The 20,606-nt window shown below is 42.3% G+C and overlaps 1 protein-coding gene across 6 annotated transcripts in view; it reads left to right on the forward strand.

Annotated features, from left to right (window-relative positions):
* The window catches only part of EHBP1 (EH domain binding protein 1), a 1,526,717-nt gene that overhangs the window by 709,786 nt on the left and 796,325 nt on the right, over positions 1 to 20,606 (forward strand). The window lies entirely within an intron of this gene.

A 20,606-nucleotide genomic window follows, 5' to 3' on the forward strand; every position in this document is an offset into this window, starting at 1 on the left:
AGTGTGTTGCAGTTCTCCTCAGTGCTTGGGACACTGTAGTTGGGTTGTCATCTGGGAAGTCTCCCAAAGATACACAATAGCAGGAGTGCACTTCTTTGATTCCTGCGTAGTGCAAAAGTAATCCTGGGTGTGCATCCCATACCTCACTGCCGCCTACCTTGGTCCTCCTCCCACCCCCTTTACAACTAGGTGGTCTGTCTTTGTAAGTCAGACAACCAGGGGCGAGAGTGGAGCATGAGGCTTCCACAGCAGAGCTGCTTCAGAACTAAAAGTACCCTTCCTGGCTCTGCATCTGCCTTGTACTGGCTCAAGCAGAGCCATTGAGGGAACCAGAGAGTTTGAGTCCCTGTCTTGATGCTACTTCGTGCAGGATGGGGAAACTAAGGGAAGGAACAGAAAATACATATATTCTGCCATCATTCACCTACCAACTATAAAAGCATTTTTGGGGGAAGAAAAGTGACCATTCTCCGTATAGACACAGAAAAAGAAGTAATATGGGAAGCGCCTGTTCATAGGGAAAATTAAACTAGTTTGTTGTAAGAAGAATCTTAATTTATTTTTAGGGGAAGGGGATTGCCTGTCGCCTGGTGTTGGGCTCACCCTCAGAAAGTAAGGACTGTGACAGGAAGAGGGATAACATACAGATCTGATCATTTACCAGTTATTTTTACAATACCTTTAGGCAAGAGTTTTCTCAGAGTAGACCCATTCCCCTGCCCAAACAAGCCTCTCAGCACTGAGACTATTGCTGCCTGTTATCGGGAAAGAGCATGGAATATTTTTCTCCAGCCATTCCAGTATGTTTTCAATTTTTTATGTTTATCTGATTTAAATTCCACCGCAATTTTGACGTGGTTTTTAGGCTTAATTTAAAATTGTTGCATACAAACTGACACGCCAACGTATTTTATTACTTACGGGCTGATAAAGAAACAGTACAAATGATGAAACAGCAAACATTTCAACCGCAAGTGTTGACCATGGGCAGTTGTAGCATCTCACTGAGGGAACACCTAACGCCATTTGTAAAGTAGTCAATACTTAGAAGGGCCTCTTTTTAGGAGTATACTTGAGCCATCCAGATCCATCTACTGCTTTTCCAAGTTTTATACAGAATGTTTTGAGGACATTAGACATAAAATAAATAGCAGCTCAGAAAAATCAGCATTTAGTCATTCATTTTAGGCTGAAAATACAGTGATATTTTAGTTTGGTCCCATTTGATGCTGCTAACTAGCTCAAGAACAATGTTGTGTAGCATCATAACTAATCACTGCCTGCCAGAACTAACGAGGTTGAAGGAACCCAGTTGAACCTACTACTCACTCTGCCCTGTGGTGCAGAAATCATGGTGCAAGCCTCATGGTGAATGTCTCATATTTACACACTTCATGGGAACAAATATATTAGGGGACCCCTCTGCCACAACTATGTTGTATGATGAATGAGATCAGATGAAACTCAAATATCTTCCCTTGTGAAACTTGAAGAAAAAATACAATTTCTCCACGGTGTCCTGGCCAGCCAGTTAGGAGGATGGGAATTTGTTGCTTGAACGATCGACCTTTTAGTGTGTGAAAAAACTGTAGAGTTTTGCTTCATTTCATCAAAGTCCCTCGCTGATATTGGATACCAAAAGATAAGCGCACTTGTAATCAATGACACTGCCACAATTTACAGTTCAAATATTACATTAGTGTGCTTTCAAACCACAGCACCTATGAAAACATACCCATATGTGGTACAGACAGACTCATGACCCTGAGGAATGCATTGGCATTATACAACTTATATTTATCTAAATAGGAGACAGAACTAAATAATCAGCAAGAATAGCTAAAAAAAACAAATGAATCCTCGCATTTGCTCGAATATTAAGAAGATGCAAACATAATAAATATAATCAATAAAAATAAGTTCAAGGAGTCAAATTGTTTTTAAGAGGCCACTGCAGCATTGGCTAATTTCGGGTCTGAGGGATACCCAAGTTGCCTATTCTTGATTCCGCCTCATTCCTCTTTCTTCCATCCCCTACACCTGCTGTCTCTATATCACCCTTCCAGGTTGTTTTTCATCAATGTTTTTCTACCTTTCGCTACCCCCTTCTTTCTCCCCTTTTTGCCGGTCTCCTTGTTGCGCCCTTTGGCAGACTAACGGTGAAGCGCATGTTCCTGTCCCCATAAATAGGTGCTGGTGCCCTTCACCTGCAACCACGGGCCCGTCTTCACCTCTGCCTGATTGTACACAAAACAACCATGTCCTTAGTGATGGTTCACCACAGGGTTAACATGTTTTAATTATGCAGTAGCAAGCTGCCGAAACATTCTCTAGCAGAGAGGTGCACCTTCCCTCGCAGGCAAAAGTGTACAAATAATTACTCGGGCCGTCTGTTAATCAACAGGATATTTCCTGCTGCTGGAGGAGAGAATAAGTAAATTAAAAATAAATTAATTAAAAATAAGGCTCCCAGTTTTCCTTTTTTACTGATTTTTACTTAGAAGGACAGACAGGAAGCAATGTGCTTCCTGTCTGTATTTATTATTAAAAGTGTAAAAATTCTCAAATTTGTGCCTCTTTTGAGCCACTCGCCATGCTGTCTTTCGTGAATTCCAGGCTAACAGCTTCGCAGATAGACAGCACGGGGAGATAAAAACAGGATGAGAATTCCTTAAATATAGGCATATCATAATGTATATATGAATTAATAATGATACTATTCACCTGTCAGTATAATATTTTGTTATATTTGGTTGCATAAGTTGCTAAAAAGCGATAGGCATTAAAGTATGCCAACTTCGTCCGCCCCCACGGAATCACCATCATCTCTTACGCAGGCGACACCCAGCTTATCTCCCTCACCAGGAACCCTTCCACCGCCAAGAGTAACCTGCACGCCGGACTCCTCGACATCTCCAAATGGATGACAGCAAGCCACCTCAAACTTAACTCCAACAAAACAGAAATCATCATCTTCAGCCCCAACAAGACAGCATGGGACGACTCCTGGTGGCCCACCACCCACTTACCACCCCCACCACCCACCACCCACACATGCAACCTTGGCATCGTCTTAGACTTATCTCTTTCCATGGCCCAACAAATCAACACCATATCGTCCTCCTGCTTCAACACCCTTCACATGCTACGCAAGACTTTCAAATGGATTCCCTTAGAAACAAGAAAAACTGTCACCCACGCCCTCATCAGCAGCAGACTCGACTACGGCAATGCCCTCTACGCTGGTACCACAGCCAAGCTTCAGAAAAAACTCCAGCAAATCCAGAACGCAGCCGCACGTCTCATCTTCAACCTCCCCCGCCACAAACACATCTCCGCTCACCTCAGATCCCTACACTGGCTGCCCATCAGCAAATGGATAATCTTCAAAGTCCCTATCCATGCTCACAAATCCCTCCACGACACTGGACCGGCCTACCTCAATGAACGAGTAAACTTCCACACACCTACTCGACTTCTTTGCTCCGCGGACCTCGCCACAGTCCCCCGCATCCAACGCACCACCTCCGGCGGCAGATCCTTCTCCCACATCACCACCAAGACCTGGAACTCCCTCCCCACCAACCTACGCAAGACCCAGGACCTCCTAACTTTCGGAAAGCACCTCAAGACATAGCTTTTTGAGCAGTAAATGGCAACCCACCCCCCCTTCCCACCCCCATCAGCGCCTTGAGACCCTAACAGGTGAGTAGTAATACATTTTTTGATTGATTGATTGATCATCAGTTAAATAAATGTAGAAATGTGTCATTATACCATTCAATTTTTTCTCAAAACACAACATAAATATAGATAAATACCTATAAGATGGCAAGCATTAAATATGGGTAAATAGAGACTTAAATGTTACAAATTAAATACCATAAAACCAGGAACCCTAATTAAAAGTAAAGGTATGTTACCAGCTATTTACAGCGCTACAGGACAGGAACACGCTGGCAGCCCTGCATAAGAGCAGTTAAATATTCTAGCTAAACATAAAATGAAAGCCATCTACTGTTAAGAGCTCCTCATTTGAGTATGAGCTAGTGATTTTCAGTAGGGAGAATTATAATCTTTTTCAGTTGTTTGTAAAAATTGCATTTATTCTGTGCATGTGTTGAAGTGTTGATAATATTTAGTTAAATACAAAATCTCAAACGTGTAATAGGCTTACTGTTATCACAATAAACGTGTGCCTGTAGTAATAGCATTAAAACATGTCTCTGATTTTCTTATTGCCTAGTGATGTGACTCCTCATCTGCAAAAGGAAAATGGCGTAGCTATTCTAATGTGATAAGTTATCACTGTAGTTTTGTAACACCACCACGCCTCCTGCCATAATCAGCCGGTAGCGTCATAAAATACGTCCTCGAAAAGAATCTGTCTTCAGATTACAAACTACAGCCGTTTTTAAAAGACACTTAGCTGAAACTACCTGACAGTAACAGACAGTAACTAGATGCACATTGGGATGTTTATTCTCACACTGCAGACGCCAGACTTCCTGGGAGGTGTGAGCATGTATTATAAGGAATAAAATACCCCTCTCTCTGCAGTGTCATGAATGAGTAAGGCTCCCTGTTTTCATTTTTTATTCATTTTTACAGATGAATACAGACAGAAAAACATTTATTTTCCTCTCTGTATTTTTTTTTTTTTAAATGTGGATAAAAAAGGAAATTAGATTCTTTTTTTAGTGATTCTAAATACTATCAGTCATGACTTCTAGGCCAACACCTGTGCAGGTTTACAGGCAAGGGGTTAAACAAAGAAAGGAATTTTAGTAAAGAGGCTTAAACAGCCGTAGACAGGCTCCTTGATACTAAAATGTTAATGTTTTCATATACGTGCATTGATTTATCATGTGTGGGTGTTCATATCATTGAAACCCATCAGGGGTCCAAGCATGAATGCACATTTATCGGTTACATAAATGGGGAAATATACGTTTCAACAACTTCTTTTTTTCACAAAACCCAAAATAAATATTGACAAATACAGATAACAGAAGCAAAAAATAAATATGGATAACAGACAGACAGAAGTGTCAAAAAATAAATACCATAAAACCGGGAGCCCTACTTGTGAGTTATGTGACTTATGGGGACGCCCAGCCTTCAGCTGTGTCCCTTTATATGTCACGGAACACCTCAGCGACTTACAGTATATTTTAAATTGTGGTAGGTGATACTCTAACGCACATATTCTGGCCTCACTGCGTTGTGTATGCTTTGCAATTATTCATCAAACGTGCAACTGGAGAAACATGAGCATTCGCTGATTCATGTGACCGTAGCCCGTGGGTAGGCCGGGGCCGGCCCAATCCCTGGTGGCCGGGAGTCGCCCTTGCCGATCTCCACGCAGCTCGGGTCACCGGATATCAAACTCCAGTAACGTGAGAATGCGCCGCGTCCGCGCTGCTCCCCTTCCTGTGTTAGTCATGTTGACACTTGAGGAGGAACCGACAGACATTCCCTCTGGATAGGAAGGAATGAAGGAGTTACGTATATACCTCCGCTCATACCTCTGAAAAGCTCGCGTTATTTCCTCTGGCTGCTCCCGAGTGCACTTCCTAAGCCTATGACTTGTTGACACGAGCAGTTAGAGCTGTGTCTCCGGTGAATAAGCCCGGCAGGCTGTATGTGGCTTTCTCTTTTCAGACACACAGGCAGTGTTTCTCGAGGGAAAGAGACTTGCTCACGGTCACAGAGGGTTACTGCCCATTACCTGGCTTGTCATTGAGAAAAAAACATTGAATTGCAACATTTACATAGCACTGGCTAGCCCAACTGGTGCACTGAAGGTCTTGCCTCCATGGTTTGCGTGCTACACCGTGTTGGGTGTGTGGCTGGAGTGTGCTGTCTTTGTTCTGATCCTATGTGGGAAGTGTTCACATGTGCGTGAGGACGACCGGGGTGCAGTTATCGTGTTATGGGATGCAGCGCTTAATGGTGTGATGGATGAAGTAGTGTGAGAAAGAGGCCCACAGTTTATGATTTTCAGTAAGCTGGCAGCTTTGAACAGCTTTTCAGATCCCTTGACGGTGTTTCTCATTGTCACTGCCCACTTAGCTTAGGAACTCTTACCCGGTACTGTGGTCTGGCCTTTATCGGTTTCGGTCCATGGATACGTTTCTTAATTATTATAGGTAAAGATAAAACAAACACCGTCAAACATTCAAAACTAGTTTACTTTGCAAATATAGTAATTCTTGTCCGTGTGTTGTGAAATCTTTTGCTTTCTGATACACATTGCCGTGTTAACAATTAACTACGACTTCAAGATTATCGTTGCCTGATGGCTTTAAAATGATCATGTGTAAAACCACGTGCATGATTTCACAATTTGCTATTTGATTGTCATGCTGTACTGTGTTATAAAACATGCCACATATTCGAGTGTAGATATTCTAGAAAAGTAATGTATTTTGTTAACAACTGACGTTGAGTGATGTCTGTGAAAGTATTTTAATTTTTTTGAATGTTCTTTTTGCCATGAGTTTTGTAGGGGTTATTTGTAATCTTTCACTGTATCCTGCTTAGCTCTGCAAATCACTCTATAGAATGACCTGATGCTTTAACATTAGCAGTGGCCTTGTCCAGGTTTGCTGCATTACCAGGGCTTCCCCAGCTTTTTCTAACAGGAACAATTTAAAGGTATAAACGTAAGCTTGAAATAATAATATTAAAACATGTCTCTAATTTTCTTCTTATTGTCTAGTGATGTGACTCCTCATCTGTAAATGTAAAGTGGCATAGCTACTGTAGTGTAATAAGCAGTGCTGTAACAAAGGCCCCTACCTTGTGGAGGGAGGAGCTCCAGGGGGTCCCCTCAGCACGGTATAGCGGCCTAAGAGTGCCTGAGAGAGTCTGCGGGGTGGGGGAGGGGGTGCTCTCCATGCATTGTGCAGAGGGAGCACCTGAAGTGTCGTTACGCCACTGGTAATAAGTTATCACTTGCTTTGTAAGACCACCATCATTCCTGCCACAACCAGCAGGTAGCGTCAAAGATACGTTATTGGATAGGATCTATCTTCAGATTACTGCATGGTCAGAACTACAACTGCTTTTAGAAGTCACTTAACTAAAACTATCTAACAGTTACAGACACTAGCATGAACATCAATTCACCAAAAGGCCAGCGGTAGCGGAAATGACATCACACACCATTTTCCCTTTGCGTTCACTCACGCACACGTATACTTACACGATCACACATACACACTCTTTCTCTCACATGAATACGCTCTTGTGTGCACACATGCACACACTATACATTTACATGCATTTGTTGCTTACTTCAGCTGTCAGAAAGGTTCACATTCCAGCTAATTGGACTCCATTATAATATTATTCACTATCACAGTAATAAAAACAGGTGTGAGTATGTATAATAAGGTATAAAATACCCCCCCCCCCCCCCCAAGCAGTACATTGCAAATATTTTTGCTGTTCACTTATGAGTTATGTGACTTTATGAGGAAGCCCAGCCTTCAGCTGTGTTACTTTATATGTCACGGAACACCTCAGTGAGTTGCAGTATTTTTTAAATTACGGGAGGTGGTACTTTTGAGCATGTATGCTGGCCCTACTGCAGTGTGTATGCTTCAAAAACGTTTAACCCAGGGAAAATTACATTGTTGCCTATTAGTCATAACAATGCATATTTCCTCAATGAAGAACACTTTTATTACTTTCGAGCAGCTGTAAATGTTCCACTATGTGACCACTTGCCCATGTCTGTAAGGAAGGAACAGTTCCAGTGGATTAAACGGTGGGAGTGGGGGTTAGTTAAAAAGGGCATCGTCAGATCCTTTCCAAGATGCAAGGCCTATATAATTAAGGACATGGCTTAAAACTTGTCAACTAAAATCCTGTGCTTCCCCCAGCAGGCAGCCTGAATGATATTTGGGTACTTCACTATAAGTTGTCTGTTATTGCCTCCAGATAAACAAAGCAACAACAGATATACACGTAAACAAGCCAGACCTGTTAGCTTTGTATCAGGTCAACGAGTAACAACAATGATTTTGTTGTGAATTATTAATATTCAAACTCTTTCTATTCTGAAAATGAGACTGTGAATTAAATATTAGTAGGGTCGTGTAAAGGGTAGTAGTCTTCGAAGTGTTTCATTCATTAAAAACTCCTGTTCCCTTGTTTCTAATAAAATTAATTAAAAAAAGACCCTCCTTATGCCACTCTTCTCTACAGTCTCTCACTCTGTTAACCCCTTGTGTCCTGTATCTCTCCACATATTTCTGGAATCCTCCATCTGTATATTTTACGTCATCCATTTTGTTTGCAGCATGTCATTTCTGTCGCCTCACACACAACCCACCCACTCGCCGATAAGCCCTGCATTTTTCTTTTTTAAGTGCTGGCAAATGTTTTGACAGCTATGGATCTCCTTCACACACCTTCCCACAATCACTATTAGACAATTTGTGACCATTTCTGCATGCGCTCTGCCAAGAGGCACAGGATTAGATCTACATATAGTTTGTTTACTTTGTTAGCTAGTTACAAGCACCGTGAGAGAGACACTGCTTTTAGCCCAACTCCAGAGCTCTCAATCGTGCACCGTTAAAAACACCCACCCACAACCTGAATTCACCTGGGCACCATGAGGCGATTCAGTTCACAATATGCACTTAACACAAGAGACCTTTGTTGTTTGAAAGAAATACAGGAATACAACATGAGGAAAAAGCAAATGATTTTAGGTTGTGCAAGATGAAGGAAAGCATGTGAAATGGAAACAGGGACTACATTACTGACATGGATTACTTAAGGACGTTTATGGTCCTTCACAGTCATTGTTGAGAAATCGATCAGTTTTTTCCCAGGAATGGTGAGGGCATGATTATAGAGCCCGGTAGGGGCTCCTTTCCAAGTATGTTTTTCAATTACTGCTGGAATTGAGACCCTGATGGACGCGGCCCACTTAAAGCCCTGTGCACAGCTAAAGTCACTCCATGCAAGAATTTTCCTGGGGAGACTGCTACAGCATCAGCAGCATAGGTCAAAGGTAGCAGGGCCCCGGTGCATTGCAACAGCTGAATTGTTGGAATGGACGGGCTTGTCACGCTGCATCTTGAATCTAGTCATACTTGATACAGCAGTAAAGTCTTGTAGTCAATTATGTTGGACGTTGTTTTCTTGAATAATAGAGACTTATAACTGGGAGGAGAGTAAAATAAACTCAACAGGACACGACTATTTATTTTATTTAGTGCCACAGACCTGTTAATCTGAGATGAATGCAGCATGAACCAGGCAGGTATAAAAAGGGAAGGTGACAATAGAGTGAATGGCGCTCTTGTCCTAAATATAAATGAACCTTAATCTGGAATCTCTACACAGTGCAGTAAATGAGGTTCCACCCTCCAAATACCCCACACGGTAATCGCTAAAGTTACCTCAAAATCAACAATGTATATCTGCACACATGTAAAACAATAATCAAATAGTGTGTACACATACAAAAAGTAATTGAACAGCTGTATTACAATCAAATAAATGTCCTTATCCAAGTTTCAAATAAGAATTTATTACAAGAGAAGTCTCAGTTTCAAGTTCATTCTTGGGTATTTTAAAACGGATTCCCAATTCCAACAATCTCCGGTCGCAAATTAAATAAGTCTTTCCAACTTTGTTCTGTAATCCAATTGAAAATCCCAGAACCAAGAAACCAAAAAATGTATTTGAAGTTCAAACGTAATTGTTCACTTGTATATCCATCATATGATCTCCACCAACAATAATCAAATTAATGTATGATAGTTCACTTGCTTGTCCGTCAACACGTGTTTCATCCGGGGAGTATCCCTGGATTTCCTCAGGACTTCCTAAAACAATAATCTAAAATCAGAAACAAATCATTGCATTCATTTTGACCCAATTGTTAGAACCTGTGCACACCTCTCTGTGACAAACATTGAGAACCAAGTCAGTCTCCTGTGACCTTAAAGTATATCCCAACATGCGAGAACCGTCTTTGTGACAATTGAAGTGAATGATAGTACCTTCTCAAATGCAACACTGACCTTGAGCACTAGTCAGCTTAGTGGTACCACACTTAAAATGCCCCATCAATACCCCATAAAGTGAAAACCAAGAATCACTTCTTAGTGAATCCAAAATATGAGTAAGAAAATGAAATAAAATGATGAAATAATATAATTACATGCCAAGTCCAATAAAGTATGTACCTTGTAAATAGGTGTACTTGTGTAACCAACCTTTGTAGCACCCAGTATTCTAAAATATTTATTATCTATCCATTTGTTAAGATGAAATTACAATTAGAGATTCATAGATGTAATAATCTCATATAACACAATGCCACATTAATGTGTCAGACTGTCATCATACTTTTCTCCAAGTAACTCACCAATATCAGATGATTCTGACTGTGTATCAATATCTACGTGTTCTCCGCCTTATCTCTATAACATATACCCAAAGAAATTAGTTAGAGAATGGGTCATCCTAAGAAAGATATAAATCTACTCAACTACAAACAAAATATATCGGCAAATCCTACCTATGTTCACCTATTACAGCGTTCGGCGAGTACGCCTGAGATCGGCTATCGAAGCCGAAACAACGCGAGAACATGATTTTTAAGCGTCCCGATTCCATGAAAATAGAAGACGGACTTAGCGTGAATCTGGTCCGTGTTCTAAATCATAAAAACTAAAAACTGACTATTCCCATTATTTAACACTGGACCTTCCATCTTCAAATCTTATGTTCCTAATATGCAATGATCAGATATTATCAAAGGGTTCGTGATTGGGCTAATTAAAGCATATTGAATAAATGAAAAATTAACCATAGTGTCGAGCGACCCTTTATCCTACTCACTACTCTATACTTATCTTTCAAAATTGTATAACAACTGATCATTAATTCCCTATATTTAATCTACAATACTAGTATCTCTCACAGCTCTATAGTACTCACAATTTATAGGAATAAATTAACTAAGTTTTACTAGATATTGCATCAAGATACTAAGCCCTCTTTCTGGGGGCGGGAGGCTAATTTGGGCTATATACTCCTGATATATCGAAGTATAAGGTTCATACTATTAATTTAATCCTCTGTGAATCTCTAATTTCACACGTCGCCCAGAAAATATTTCATCTCATAATCTGTATTTAAACCCCGTTCTACAGCTCCTAAGCGTAATATCCAGGTAGACTCTTTTCTCCGCAGTGCTAACTCCCGATTTCCTCCTCGTGGATTTATTCCACAATGGTCAAAACCAAAAAATCTAAACATCTTATGAGTTAATTGTGCATCACATACCTTCATGTGGGATGCTAAGGGATATCTTTCATCTTCCTGGCTGATGGCCCTCCAGTGTTCCGCGATTCTCATTTTGAGTGGGCGTATCGTACTGCCCACATATATCTTATCACATTTACATACGAGCATATACACAACATACTTCGTATTACAGTCTATGTGTGATTTTATGCATATTCTGTTGCCACTCAGCTCATAGAAATCCTTTTTGGCCTGCCATGTCCATCTGCACATTGCACATGACCCACATTTGTAAAAACCTAAATTACTCTTATTTAACTAATCTGGTTGAGTTTTATCAAATAAATAACTAGGGCTAAGAATATTATTAAGAGTATTGCCTCTCCTACACGTGTGCAGATATACATTGTTGAACCAGGCAGGTACTGAGTTGTTATCTAACAACAAATGAGTACATTTGATTGCTGTCTTTATTTGATTTTTTTAACACACCCAGAGGGGTAGAAACCATGCCAAGCACCACGAATCTGGTTCAAACTAAATTTTATTTTTCTTCCAGCTCTTTGGCATTCAGCCTTGCACCCATTTGCAAGGCAAAGGACAGAGCTGCCATACCCTAACTTTAAACGATATATACTGTAACAATGTATTACTTACGAACAGTAAAATCAGTCCGTTTTGAGTGTTATAGATAATAAATCACAAAATAATTAACAAAAAAGCAAAATCGACCATGTATAACCAGAAAAAGCTAAATCTGTTTTATGGTAAATTCAGGCAGAATTCATAGAGAAATAGAAATGCATTGAACCATAAAAAAAGTGCCCAATGTGAACAATTGATCACAAGGCGCAGTAATACCTAATACGTGATCAAAAGAATGAACACAATAACAGAATTCACATTTAGAATTGCAGAGTATTTAGTTGAAATGTCCATAAAGTTCATATTGTATACCTTTGAAGGTGGGTATGGCAGCTCCACCCATTGCCTCTCTAAGTGGGAGAAACCAGGGCGAGCGCCACAGAGCTGGAGAAAACGAAAACATTTCCTCTTTTTCCCCCTATAGCTCAGTGGCATAACACTTTGTATCTTTCAGCAAGGCAAGGCTAGAGCTCCCATGCATATCTCCAAACAGAGAGTAACTGCTTCCTAATTACAGCTACAAAGAGTGAAACGGGAGCAGTGGTGCCTCTGATAAAATCCCCTTTCCTTTACTTTTGAATAACAGAAACAAAGCTACCTTTACAGGTGAAAACAAGCTTTGGAAATGCCAATAGGTCAAGCTTACGAATGCACTGCCAGCCAGACCTAAACATCCATATTGGTTAATGACTGCCCTCCTCCCATCTGTGCTGCTGGTAAGAAAAAAACACCAGAAATTATGTCGGCATTTAAGCACTTTCTTCGCATTAGAATGTGTGTGTCCCTCTTAAAGATCAACCTGAGGCTGCTGGTTAAATAAGCAAAATGATTACATCTGTGTGCAGTTTAGGCAATTGTTTGTAAAAGCACACAACTTCTTCCCAATCTAAACATGTACTCCTGGCTCCTCTCTAGTGATTCTCACATAATTGTCTGGCGCTGTCAAGACAGACCATATAATGGTTTTGTGGCTGAGCCTGAGTCCAGTGTGCAGAGCCTTGGCCACACCAGCACACATGATAGACAGGGAGCTGACAGCCACTGGATGCTCCTTGATCAGGCCCATAGCAGTAATTATAGCCAATAAGTGAGCATTTTATTTGGCAGAGCAGCTCACAGCATTCTACTGTGGGTGTGCTCTGCCTTTCTTATAATGAGCGTCCTAACTACCTTCTGGAAGAATAATGTATTTACACACTACAGCACACATTCCATATCCCAGTTAGCCTACTAGTGCATGTCTCACTGATATAGATAATACACCACACCTAGATTCCACAGACCACCCTTTGCACAAAAAATAATTTCCATATCCCCAAAGAAATACACACTTCATTGAATTTACTGCATTGATCTGTTTGTACAACAAATAAATACTCTCCCAGAATAATGTAGACTACATTCAGTACACCACATTCACTAAAATCCACTGACTACTACTAACAACTCCCAACATCAGAACAGCTATTCACTCAGTCGTGGGTCGCGGGGGTTAAAAGGAGCAGGATGACTCGTGCTTGGGGAGGAGGAAAATTAATAATAATTAAAAAAAAAGTAGTTATATAAAAAAGAAAACGTACCTGCTGCGCCGCTCCTCGCTTCCCTCAGCAGCCACAGACTCCCAGCCTGCCCTGCAGCCAATCCTAACACTGCATGAAAGCAGCGTTAGGATTGGCTGGAGCGCCCAGCCAGGGCGCTCCCAGGCAGACTGGGAGCCTGTGCCTGCTTTCACCAGCTCGGCAACACAGTGCCAGGTTGGAGAGAGCACAATGCGCATGTGTGTTTGGCCGGCCCGAGATGACCAGCCAAACACAGATGTGCACTGAGGGGAGTTCACAGTGCACTCCTCCTCGTCCCCGTCATCACCTATGCTCTGCCCCTTCAACATCGAAGCAATAATAAACATAGTTTATTATCATTTCATTGTTAAAGGTTTGCGGCTGCTGCTAGGGAGTGTGGGGTGGTGGTGGCGATGCTCCTCCGCCATAGCGGAGGAGCCGCCGCTGTATGCACTCACATTCCGACACACTCGTATTCCAATATAGTTGCTTACATCTCACTCAGCAAATTAATTGCAAAGGCTTGCAAGTCATACAAACTTGAACTGGGTGGTGGAGCTCTATACCTCAAGTCAAACACTACCCTTTTCAAACACTGCTCAGTCTTAGAGCTTCATTCCCCAGCCTGACAATAAACATCCCATTCACAACAAATAGCCTCCCAGCTACAAGCTCCCCAGACGTAGTCTTTCAGTACTTGCATGTCTGCTCAACTCCCACCTGTCGGGGGCTCCACAGCCCAATCAAATATAAACCAGTTCCTGGGCCACCAACCAACAGAAGTGCACAAAAACTCACGCCCTTGCAGTTCAACCACACATACACACAGGACTATATTGTACATTGCATTAAAACTGACATCAGAGACTTTTAACAAGTCACTCCACTTTTACATCACACCAAGCTGGCAAGGATTAAACGCTCCCTATCTGTAAACTGAAATGAAAGAATTGCACTTTTTCAATCACTAAAAGTAAAAACTACATTTAATCACATTACTGTGACAAAATATCACCCCCACTCAAAAGGCACCTACAATTGCTATGCCCATTTTCTGCCACTGATTTCAGCCCTTCTGTTTAAGGCTAGTAAATGTTTACAGTCTTAACATATCAAAAGCTGTTTGCCCGCTTCCACTTGACTACAATGAAGATCAATTTCTGCACATCACAGCAGTCTACTTCCCATCCAGTGCTTAATTTGAGCTGGTGGCTTCCGGTGCTTGGCACTGGCACTTAATTGTCAACACTGGCAGTGTGCCACATGGTGGCACTGTCTGTTTCATTTAGCGATGCGCACAACAGCTGTTAATAATTCAATATACATTAAAAATGATTAATACCTGCAGCCAAAGCTATTCCTATAGCTTGAGGAGCCTGGAATGGCCTGAACAGTCACTCTTGTAGAAGTGTGATGGTTAGTAATTGTGTTGGTTTGGTCATTGACAGCACTGCAGGGGCAGTGAGTGGGTAGGACAAGCTGCAATGGACCTTTAATGAGGGCCCTGACACACGTTTTTACAAATTAAGCACTGTTCCTGCCATTCCTTGCTTGAGTGAACCTAGTAGCTCACGCTGCAACACCAGGAAACAAAACCCTAGGTTCTTTTGAAGGGCACACCAGCACTTGACAGCAGCACCACATACTTATAATTGCCCTACTTTACTTTTCTTGTGTGCAGTCTTCTCTTAGAAATGTTGCAGTTGCTGTTCTGCTTCAAATTTTTGCTGAAAGTGATTGAGGACAAACTCACTGAAACCCTTCTTCTCACACAAGCATCAGATTATAGGTGGCATCTCTAGAGGGCAGATAGAGCCTGTAATCAAGCCCTGATTGTACGTTCCTCCCTTGAACCCCGCCTCCAAAGAAGCTGAATATGCCAAGAGGCACCACAGAACAAAACAGACTCTGCACTTTACCACACACATTTATGTTCTCAAATTCGTTTCTCTGCAAAGTAGTACTCTTTAGTTAAAATGTTGAAGTCTGACTTTGTATTTGTGTGTATAAAGATGTGTATACGAAAATAAAGTCTGATTTTTTAAAAAAATTAAGCAAACATGCGCACACTTATACATATATGCATGCTCACACACTCAATACAACTAACGTTTGTAGGTGACCCCCACCAATTTTTATCAGTGGCCCAGTGTGTGCCACGTAAACTTCACTTCTACGGATGCCGTAGCAGATACTGGCATTTTTCTCTGCTGGTAGTTGTAGTCATGCTGGTGGCGTCTCCTTGCCTGCTCTAGTAACTTTCTTGTAATGCTTCCATTTAACTCCTAACCACTTAATGTTCCAAAATTGAGAATGATTAGTTGCTACATTGTAGTATGTAGCTACAAGGTATTCACTGTCTTCCTATATGAATGTTTTCTGAATTTAAGTTTGCACAAGTTCAAGTACAAACGTATGTATGTTCCTTGTATACAACCCCCTCAGGGAGCTAGATGTTAATGCTACATTAGCCCTTCTAATAACTCCGAGCAGAACTGTACACATTCAGAACATTCTACGCATACATTACACCTCTCAACTAGCCTACTCATGCAAACTCAAATCACATGGGTAATGAACACTTGGCTACCACATTGGGCTTTTCCATCACCTACTTTTAGCGAATTGCAAATATCCAATGTTCTTTTGGGCTTGGAATTTTTTCCTCAAGTCCTTCTTTCTTCTACGAAGAATTCTTGAGGCAATTTCCTGTATCCATTTTTACCGGCCATGGGTATTCTCCATATTTCTTTGTATTGCCTTTGTGTTAGTAAAATAACATCTTAAACCAAAAGTACCTAAAGAGACTGGCACACCTGCTACCCCAATTAGTGGATGGGGGTTTAAGAAACATATGTTACTTAGCTGAAACTACCCAGTCCTTTTTAGGGGAAGAGACCCCTGATTTTACAAATAGAGACATGTGGTTTTACAGAGAGAATACTTAAAGGGTGTTATAAGCAGTTGCTCTGCTTTTTTAATCCACGACAATAAAGGTGATGGGTTGAAATGTTGCCATTTTTGAATTAACATTATGGGCCTCATTACGACCCTGGCGGCCGGCAGTAAGCTGCCGGTAACACACTAACAGGCTGGCGGTATTCCACCAGCTATTATGACTATGGGCCAATAGCCACGGCCATACCACCGGCCCCTCCACTATACCGCCAGGCTTTCGCCTGGCAGTCATAATCCCCAGGGCAGTGGTGCAAGCACCGCTGCCCTGGGGATTATGAGTCTCTGACCGCCAGCCTGGCCACGGCAGTAAACACTGCCATGGAAAGGCTGGCGGTAAGGGGGACTTGGGGTGCCCCTGGGGGCCCGTGCACTGCCCATGCACTCGGCATGGGCAGTGCGGGGGCCCCCAGGCATAGCCCCATTGTGCATTTCATTGCCCGAATTTCAGGCAGTGAAATGTGCTATGGGTGCTACTGCACCCGCTGCACATCAGCATTGTCGCCCGCTCTATTACGAGCGGCAGCAATGTTGATGTGACTTTTCAGCTGGGCCAGCAGACGGTAACACTGTTACCGTCTGCTGGCCCAGCGGAAAAGTCAAAATAGGGAGCCAGAAATACCGCCAGCACTGGCGGTATTCTGAGAAGACCACCGAGGTTGTAATGAGGGCCTATGTATGAAAGTGTTTATTTTTGTGTGTTTCCACATTTTTGTCACCTGCGTTTGTTCGCATATTTTGACTCTGGACAATGGGAGGTTGCTAACCACCTCCAAGTATATGCCCTCTAACTCCTGAATCTTTTGGATAATTGGCTAGCCCCCATCTGGCAAATCTAAATTGTAGGCAAAGCCACACTAAAACGGCACAGAAAGTACACCAGTGGCATAATGGTGAGTTGTCAGACGTGATCTGCAGTGTGGACTGCATTGTGGCTCTAAAGCCTGACAGGCCCTTTTATTTCCCTTGAATCCCTCATAGATAAGGAAGTTGCCTGCTGCTGTTTGTCTGGAAGAGGACAGAGGCCTTTCACCCTGATCTCCATGTACCCAGTCTTTGGAATTGCTTTGGTTTTTTGCCCACCTTTATTTATCCTTTATTAATGCAAATTAGAACTTTGGAGTGTTGGGAGCCCATTGAAAACAGTGGAGTGCTCCCGGCTTCTAATTGCCGGGAGAGGCCTGGTGCTCCACCATTCCAATGTTGTTCATAGCTATTACTGTGAATATAGGACTCACGGAGTCCAAGGGGATTTCAATCCCATCAGGCTCCGTGAGGTCATTGTTTTATTTGTTAGAACATTCTGCCCTAGAGAGGCAGAATGTTCTAATATCCTTATAGCCCTTTGTAGCTGGGCCATACCGGCATTAATGTCCCACTCCCTTGCTAACTCTGTAGCGGGCCTTTAATAGCTGGTATAGCCTGCTACAGTGGGCTATAAGGCTAAAATAAGAAACTAAACATAGCTAGCAGTCCCATACAAAACTCCCTGTTCGGAGTATGTAATCAGATGATAACGGAGAGAAGGCAACAAATCTGCAGAATTTACCACAACGTAGGTTCCAATAATGGAACCGGGTATTCCCTGGAGGAAAGACAAGTGCTTTTCTTCTAAATTCTTTATGCAGAGGCATGGAGAGGTCACATTTCGAGGAAGTGATAGCGGGGAGGTGGTAGAGAGCAGGAAAGATATAGGGCCACAGGAGAGGGACGCAGGCAAAATACTATAGGAACAGGAGAGTACTATGCAGTCAGAGCCAAGTGGTGGGTATTATCCCTAGTGCGACAAGGTCACTCAGGGACAAGTCAATTCAAGGACAATTCTTCTCTAGCCCCAACTAATGTCATCATTTAAGGAGGTGGAGGGGAATCGTTGGGTGAGCAAAAGTACGGAGTAGATCATCACTTTAAAGGAAGAGACCCCAGACTTCCTCAAAAGTGTGCAGGTTAACATTGTGCTGATAAGAAATTCTTTCATTGCAAGCTTCTCAGGGTACTTCACACAGTCATTCTTTGCAAGTCAGCGAGGTGTTGTGTCACCAGTAGCAAAGTATATTAGTTTGGCCATTTCCAGCGAAGCAGCCAGAGATATTTTTGCATTGACACCATAGGTAAATCTTAAATGTTGTGAATAATAGCTAGCTGGGGGAATGCATAATCTGTGTGGAACCACATTATGGAGGCGATCCCACACTCCAGAGCAATAGGCGGAAAGGGCCAGACAAACAAAATGTACAGCACCACACCTCAAGCAGAGTTCTTTGGGGAGGAGTTTTGCCTGTTTGAGCTTCTATGGGGACCAGTACCAGTCATTTAGGATCTTGAAGAACAAGAACTTTTATTTGGACTCTTGGAGGACCTTGTCATGGACTAACAGCACAGCTGCCCAATCCTCAGGAGTATATGCTTTACCCAGTAGCAGTTGCCACAGGTTAGAAATGAGTGTAGAATTTTAATGAGAACCCCATACTTTCCAGGTACCACACCCCTATATTGACCCAGCTTTGGCAGGTATTGAAGGATGGGTGATACCAGCTGTTCCGCAGGAAGCGCCCCACAGGGAGAGCGGACACAGTGGACTAGTTGACGGGACCTCCAGTGATCCATGTCTCGAAGCCCAGATTCTTCTTGGAGAAACAGGATTGCTTTCATCTTACCCTCCGTCCAGTATTTGATCCTCCCATCGCAGCCTGTACCCTTACTAGGATGAAGAGCTGACGGGCCTCTTCCTGGAAGAATTAACTGAACAATTGGGACTAGACATTTCCTAGACTTTTGCAGGATAAATTGGTTTATGTCTCTCTCCCTCTGCTGTCTGTCTCCTGCTCATGTGCTTGACCCTAAATGTAGATTACTCAACCTGACCTGAAGAAGATCCTTTCTTTCACCTGAAGCAAGTTTACAGCTCTTCTTACAGCCAAAATAAATAAGATCTAATTTATTAAGGCCTTAGAAGAGAAGCGCTGCAGCTTTCTGTACTGTTCACAGCCAGCTTAGCTGGTGAGCAGGAAAGCTGGTATACAATGAGTTGCAGTAATCTTTGTGGACATTACCTGCCACTTTCACCATGTGCACCCTGTTCAAGATAGAAAGTTGGGGCAGGATGAGCTTAAACTAAGTCAGCTGTAAGAGGTAGTTGCTGACTTATTGGTGTAGAGTTATGTTAGAGTAAAGACTTCCCTCCGGTTTTTGACTGAAGGGGGGTATGTTGGTTTAAGAGGAACAGGAGTGTGGGCCCCATTAAACATGACCTTCTCTATGCTCCGAAGGTAATGAGCTCTGTCTTATTGCTATTAAGCTGTAAACCAGTGCTTACTTTGTCAATAAAAATGTGCCGGTACCCAAAGATTTCCTCTGAAGCTTGCAGCTGCTGAGCACAGAATACTGAGGCAGCGTAATCCTGAAGCCATTTTGGGCCTCTTTAATCCATTTACATCTACTTCCTGCCCCTTTAACTCACTCTTTCAGCTTTCTGCTTTTTTAGGTCGAGCGTTAGCGTTCGGCCTGCTGTATACTAAAGTATACACTAGAGTAAGTTCCAGCATTTTGATTTGTTATTTGCAGTCTCCATCAAAAATCCTTGCTTGCTAGTGGTCAGTTCTGCTTCTTGGTCCTGCCTTTTTTCACTTTGGGAGCAGCACAAAGTACTGTGTAATTACGCTGTGTCCTGTTTATCTCTTCTGAAGGGGAATTTTTCTTTCAGTATTGGCCTGTTTGCCTTGCACTGTGGGTGTGTGTTCAGTCCCTCCTCCCCACCAGCTCCCTCTGTAAACATAAACCAATATCAGAGGGGGGCTTTTCCAGGGCCAACGCTCCCGCTCTCGCTCTCTTCCTCTTGTTATTTTCAGTCTGTGTGCCAATAAAAGTCCAGTCAGTAATTTACAACGCCATGAGCTCTAACATGAGCAAACACAAGACTATTTCATTCCAAATGCTTGTTGTTTTTCTCTTCCTCTGTGTTTCCCATTTGTGTCTTTTGCTTGCAATAAATGATTGAGGCAGAAAAATAAGTGCCGGCCCTCAAACATAAGTGTCGGACCTCAAAAATAAGTGCCGTTCACCTGCACTGGAAACCACCGGCTCAAATTACGCACTGCTGTTAATGTTTCTGTCCCATCCAGACTCTGATGGATTTCAATGTATTTTGAAGGGAAATAGTGGACT

Source organism: Pleurodeles waltl, chromosome 5, assembly GCF_031143425.1.
Source record: "Pleurodeles waltl isolate 20211129_DDA chromosome 5, aPleWal1.hap1.20221129, whole genome shotgun sequence".
NCBI lineage: Eukaryota > Metazoa > Chordata > Amphibia > Caudata > Salamandridae > Pleurodeles > Pleurodeles waltl.